Source organism: Kogia breviceps, chromosome X, assembly GCF_026419965.1.
Source record: "Kogia breviceps isolate mKogBre1 chromosome X, mKogBre1 haplotype 1, whole genome shotgun sequence".
Taxonomy (NCBI): Eukaryota; Metazoa; Chordata; class Mammalia; order Artiodactyla; family Physeteridae; genus Kogia; species Kogia breviceps.
The window spans coordinates 70,662,710-70,668,709 of record NC_081330.1 but is presented as its reverse complement, the minus strand read 5'-3'; positions in this window follow the sequence as shown (position 1 = coordinate 70,668,709).

Below are 6,000 nucleotides of genomic sequence, written 5' to 3'. Positions count from 1 at the left end.
TTACTGTTGATTTCCCCTTTTATGGCTGTTAGTATTTGCCTTATGTATTGAGGTGCTCCTATGTTGGGTGCATAAATATTTACAATTGTTATATTTTCTTCATGGATCAATCCCTTGATCATTATGTAGTGTCCTTCTTTCTCTCTTGTAATAGACTTTATTTTAAAGTCTATTTTTTCTGATATGAGAATTGCTACTCCAGCTTTCTTCTGATTTCCATTTGCATGGAATATCATTTTCCATGCCCTCACTTTCGGTCTGTATCTGTCCCTAGGGCTGAAGTGGGTCTCTTGTAGGCAGCATATATATGGGTCTATTTTTTGTATCCATTCAGCCAGTGTGTGTCTTTTGGTTGGACATTTAATCCATTTACATGTAAGGTAATTATTGATATGTATGTTCCTATTACCATTTACTTAATTGTTTCGAATTTGTTCTTGGAGGTCTTTTCCTTCTCTTGTGTTTCTTGCCTAGAGAAGTTCCTTTAGCATTTGTTGTAAAGCTGGTTTGTTGGTGCTGAACTCTCTCAGGTTTTGCTTGTCTGTGAAGGTTTTAATTTCTCCATCAAATATGAACGAGATCCGTGCTGGGTAGAGTAGTCTTAGTTGTAAGCTTTTCTCCTTCATCACTTTATATATGTCCTGCCACTCCCTTCTGGCTTGAAAAGTTTCTGCTGAAAGATCAGCTGTTAACCTTATGAGGATTCCCTTCTGCGTTATTTGTTCTTTTTCCCTTGCTGCTTTTAACATGTTTTCTTTGTATTTATTTTTTGACAGTTTGATTAATATGTGGCTTGGCGTGTTTCTCCTTGGATTTATCCTGTATGGGACTCTCTGTGCTTCCTGGACTTGATTAACTATTTCCTTTCCCATATTAGGGAAGTTTCCAACTATAATCTCTTCAAATATTTTCTCAGTCCCTTTCTTTTTCTCTTCTTCTTCTGGGACCCCTATAATTCGAATGTTGGTGCATTTAATGTTGTCCCAGAGGTCTCTGAGACTGTCCTCAGTTCTTTTCATTCTGTTTTCTTTTTTGTGCTCTGCAGTAGTTATTTCCACTATTTCATCTTCCAGGTCACTTATCCGTTCTTCTGCCTCAGTTATTCTGCTATGGATCCCTTCTAGAATATTTTTAATTTCATTTATTGTGTTGTTCATCATTGCTTGCTTCCTCCTTAGTTCTTCTAGGTCCTTGTTAAATGTTTCTTGCATTTTGTCTATTCTATTTCCACGATTTTGGATCATCTTTTCTATCATTACTCTGAATTCTTTTTCAGGTAGACTGACTATTTCCTCTTCATTTGTTAGGTCTGTTGGGTTTTGACCTTGCTCCTTCATCTGCTGTGTGTTTTTCTGTCTTTTCATTTTGCTTTTCTTACTGTGTTTGGGGTCTCCTTTTCACAGGCTGAAGGTTCGTAGTTCCCGTTGTTTTTCGTGTCTGTCCCCAGTGGGTAAGGTTGGTTCAGTGTGTTGAGTAGGTTTCCTGGTTGAGGGGTCTAGTGCCTCTGTTCTGGTGGATGAGGCTGGATCTTGTCTTTCTGGTGGGCAGGTCCACGTCTGGTGGTGAGTTTTGGGGTTTCTGTAGCCTTATTATGATTTTAGGCAGCCTCTCTGCTAATGGATGGGGTTGTGTTCCTGTCTTCCTAGTTGTTTGGCATAGGGTGTCCAGCACTGTAGCTTGCTGGTCGTTGAGTGAGTCTGGGTCTTGGTTTTGAGATGGAGATCTCTGGGAGATTTTTGCCATTTGATATTATGTGGAGCTGGGAGATCTCTTGTGGACCATTGTCCTGAAGTTGGTTCTCCCACCTCAGAGACACACCCCTGATGCCTGGCTGGAGCACCAAGAACCTTTCATCCACACGGCTCAGAATAAAAGGGAGAAAAAAATAGAATGAAAGAAAGAAAGAAAGGATGTAAGGAAAGAAGGAAGGAAGAGAGAAAGAAAGAAAGAGAAAGGAAGGAAGGAAGAAAGAGGATAAAATAAAGTAGGATAATATAAAGTTATGAAAATAAAAAATAATTATTAAGAAGAAAACTTTTAAAAAGTAAAAAACAAAACAAAACTGGATGGTCAGAACCCTAGGAGAAATGGTGAAAGCAAAGCTATACAGAGAAAAGCATACACATACACACTCACAGAAAGAGAAAAATGGGAAAAAAATAATATTTCTTGCCCCCAAATTCCACCTCCTCAATTTGGGATTATTCCTTGTCTATTCAGGTATTCCACAGATGCAGGTTACATCAAGTTGAATGTGGAGCTTTAACGCACTGCTGCTGAGGCTGCTGGGAGAGATTGCCCTTTCTCTTTGTTTACAGGACTCCAGCGGTTCAGCTTTGGATTTGGCCCCGTCTCTGTGTGTAGGTCGCCTGAGGGCGTCTGCTCTTCATTCAGACAGGATGGAGGATGGGGTTAAAGGAGCAGCTGATTCGGGGGCTCTGACTCACTCAGGCTGGGGGGAGGGAGGGGTACGGATGCAGGGCGAGCCTGCAGCGGCAGAGGCCGGCATGACGTTGCACCAGCCTGAGGCGCGCCATGCGTTCTCCCGGGGAAGTTGTCCCTGAATCCCGGGACCTTGGCAGTGGCAGGCTGCACAGTCTCCCGGGAGGGGAGGTGTGGAGAGTGACCTGTGCTCACACATAGGCTTCTTGGTGGCTATAGCAGTGGCCTTAGCGTCTCATGCCCATCTCTGATGTCCGCGCTGATAGTCGCGGCTCGTGTTCGTTTCTGGAGCTCCTTTAAACGGCGCTCTTAATCCCCTCTCCTCGCGCACCAGGAAACAAAGAGGCAAGAAAAAGTCTCTTGTCTCTTCGGCAGCTCCAGATTTCTCCCGGACTCCCTCCCGGCTAGCCGTGGTGCACTAACCCCTTCAGACTGTGTCCGTGCTGCCACTCTTCTCCCTTGGATCCGACCTCCAAAGCCCGAGCCTCAGCTCCCAGTCCCCGCCCGCCACGGCGGGTGAGGAGACAAGCCTCTCGGGCTGGTGAGTGTTGGTCGGCACCGATCCTCTGTGTGGGAATCTCTCCACTTTGCCCTCCGCACCCTGTTACTGCGCTCTCCTCCGCGGCTCCGAAGCTTCCCCCCTCCGCCACCCGCAGTCTCCTCCCGTGAAGCGGATTCTAGTGTGTGGAAACCTTTCCTCCTTCACAGCTCCCTCCCACTGGTGCAGGTCCCATCCCTATTCTTTTGTCTCTGTTTATTCTTTTTTCTTTTGCCCTACCCAGGTACGTGGGGAGTTTTTTGCCTTTTGGAAGGTCTGAGGTCTTCTGCCAGCGTTTGGTGGGTGCTCTATAGGCGCAGTTCCACGTGTAGATGTAGTTCTGATGTATCTGTGGGGAGGAAGGTGATCTCCGCGTCTTACTCTTCCGCCATCTTCTCTGTCCTTTCATCCATCCCCTCACTTTCAGTCTGTATGTGTCCCTAGGTCTGAAGTGAGTCTCTTGTAGACAGTGTATATATGGGTCTTGATTTTGTATCCATTCAGCCAGTCTGTGTCTTTTGGTTGGAGCACTTAATCCATTTACCTTTAAGGTAATTATCCATATGTATGTTCCTATTACCATTTTCTTAATTGTTTTGGGTTTATTATGGTAGGTCTTTTCCTTCTCTTGTGTTTCCTGCCTAGAGAAGTTCCTTTAGCATTTGTTGTAAAGCTGGTTTGGTGGTGCTGAATTCTCTTAGCTTTGCTTGTCTGTAAAGCTTTTAATTTCTCCGTCAGATCTGAATGAGATCCTTGCTGGGCAGAGTAATCTTTGTCGTAGGTTTTTCTCTTTCATCACTTTAAATATGTCCTGCCACTCCCTTCTGGCTTGCAGTGTTTCTGCTGGAAGATCAGCTGTTAAACTTTTGGGGATTCCTTTATGTGTTACTTGTTGTTTTTCCCTTGCTGCTTTTAATATTTGTTCCTTGTATTTAATTTTTGATAGTTTAATTAGTATGTGTCCTGGTGTGTTAATTTCACTTATTGTGTTGTCCATCTCTGTGTGCTTGCTCTTTAGTTCTTCTAGGTCCTTGTCAAACGTTTCTTGTATTCTATCCATTCTATTTCCAAGGTTTTGGTTCATCTTTACTATCATTATTCTGAATTCTTTCTCAGGTAGACTGCCTATTTCCTCTTCATTTGTTAGGTCTGGTGTGGTTTTGCCTTTCTCCTTCATCTGCTGTGTGTTTCTCTGTCTTCTCATTTTGCTTCACTTACCGCGTTTGGGGTCTCTTTTTCGCAGGCTGCAGGATCGCAGTTTCCGTTGTTTTTGGTGTCTGTCCCCAGTGGCGAAGGTTGGTTCAGTGGGTTGTGTAGGCTTCCTGGTGGAGGGGACTAGTGCCTGTGTTCCAGTGGATGAGGATGGATCTTGTCTTTCTGTTTGGTGCTATATTTAACTCTAATTTTCATTTAAAATACCATTCCGTTGGATTCAAATAGAATTTAACTTCAATTTTAATTTCAGACCAACGCTAAAGATCAGAATTTATAATTAAATTCATATAGACAATTCTGCTTCTGGGAAAATAGGGTGGATGTACGTTTCCCTATTCTTCTCCCTAAGTAAAACTTAAAACCCTGGGCGCCATATATAAAATAATCATAAGACTCTGCAATGTGGGTACGAGAAGGCAGAACAACTAAGGATCTCAGAACCAGAGGAAGGACACGGTGGTGAGTTCCCTGTGTTTTCTTTCTGCATCGTATATCCCAGGCTTGGAGCTGAAGCCAGCTAGTGAGAGAAATGCCAAAAGGTGCAGACAAAACAACTACAACAACAACAACAGCAACAAAAACAGCAACAACAACGAAACCCAGCCAAAACAAAAGTCTGCTCTCTCTAGCATAAGGATCAGGAATGGGGCAGCCAGCAAGACAGAAAAGGTGTTTTTTAAAAAAAAAAAAAAAAAAAAAAAAACCAGCTTTATTAGAGTATAATAGCTTTACAATGGTGTGTCAGTTTCTGCTTTATAAAAAGGCAAATCAGTTATACATATACATGTGTCCCCATATCTCTTCCCTCTTGCATCTCCCTCCCTCCCACCCTCCCTATCCCACCCCTCCAGGTGGTCACAAAGCATGGAGCTGTTCTCCCTGTGCTATACGGCTGCTTCTCACTAGCTATCTATTTTACGTTTGGTAGTGTATATAAGTCCATGCCACTCTCTCACTTTGTCCCAGCTTAGCCTTCCCCCTCCCCGTATCCTCAAGTCCATTCTCTAGTAGGTCTGCATCTTTATTCCCATCTTGCCCCTAGGTTCTACTGACCATATTTTTTAAAATTCCATATATATGTGTTAGCATATGGTATTTGTTATCAGAAAAGCTTTTGACCATAACTGCTCTACTCCAGCCAAACAGTACGGGGTAAAAACAAAACAAAACAAAACAAAAAAACACAACAGATTATGGTCTGGTCCCCCCTCAAGCCAGCAAAGGTCCAGTGGGGAGTGAAGAATTTTGCATTGTACTGGAGGAAACAGGGACCACCCTGCCCCTTCCCCATGTATCAGTGGAAATCAATCACGTGGAGATTCTGGAATTATATGTAACTCCACTAGGTAGTAAGACAGCATCCCTCCCCATCCCTCCTGAGATGATTTCAGGACTTTCACTACCACTCAGTGGTAAGGAGGCCACTCGATCCAGCACATCAAGAAGTGAATTGAACTGAATGGAAATGATTAGAAGACATATCCAAATGTGTGGGATGAAGCTAAAGCGTTGCTGGAAAGGAAATTTACATCATTAAGGGAATACATTAAGGAAAAGGAAAAGTATCAAGTCAATAATCTAAGTTCTCACCTCAGGAAGCTAGAAGAAGAAGAGCAAAATAAATCCAAAACAAACAGAAGGAAGGGGATACTAAAGATGTCCAATAATCAATAAAATTGGAAAAAGAAAAACAATAGAGGAAATCAATGAAACAAAAACCTGGTTCTGTGAAAAGATCAGTAAAACTTACAAACCTCTAGTGAGACTGACAAAATAAACCTACAATGATTCACTGAATTTACTGA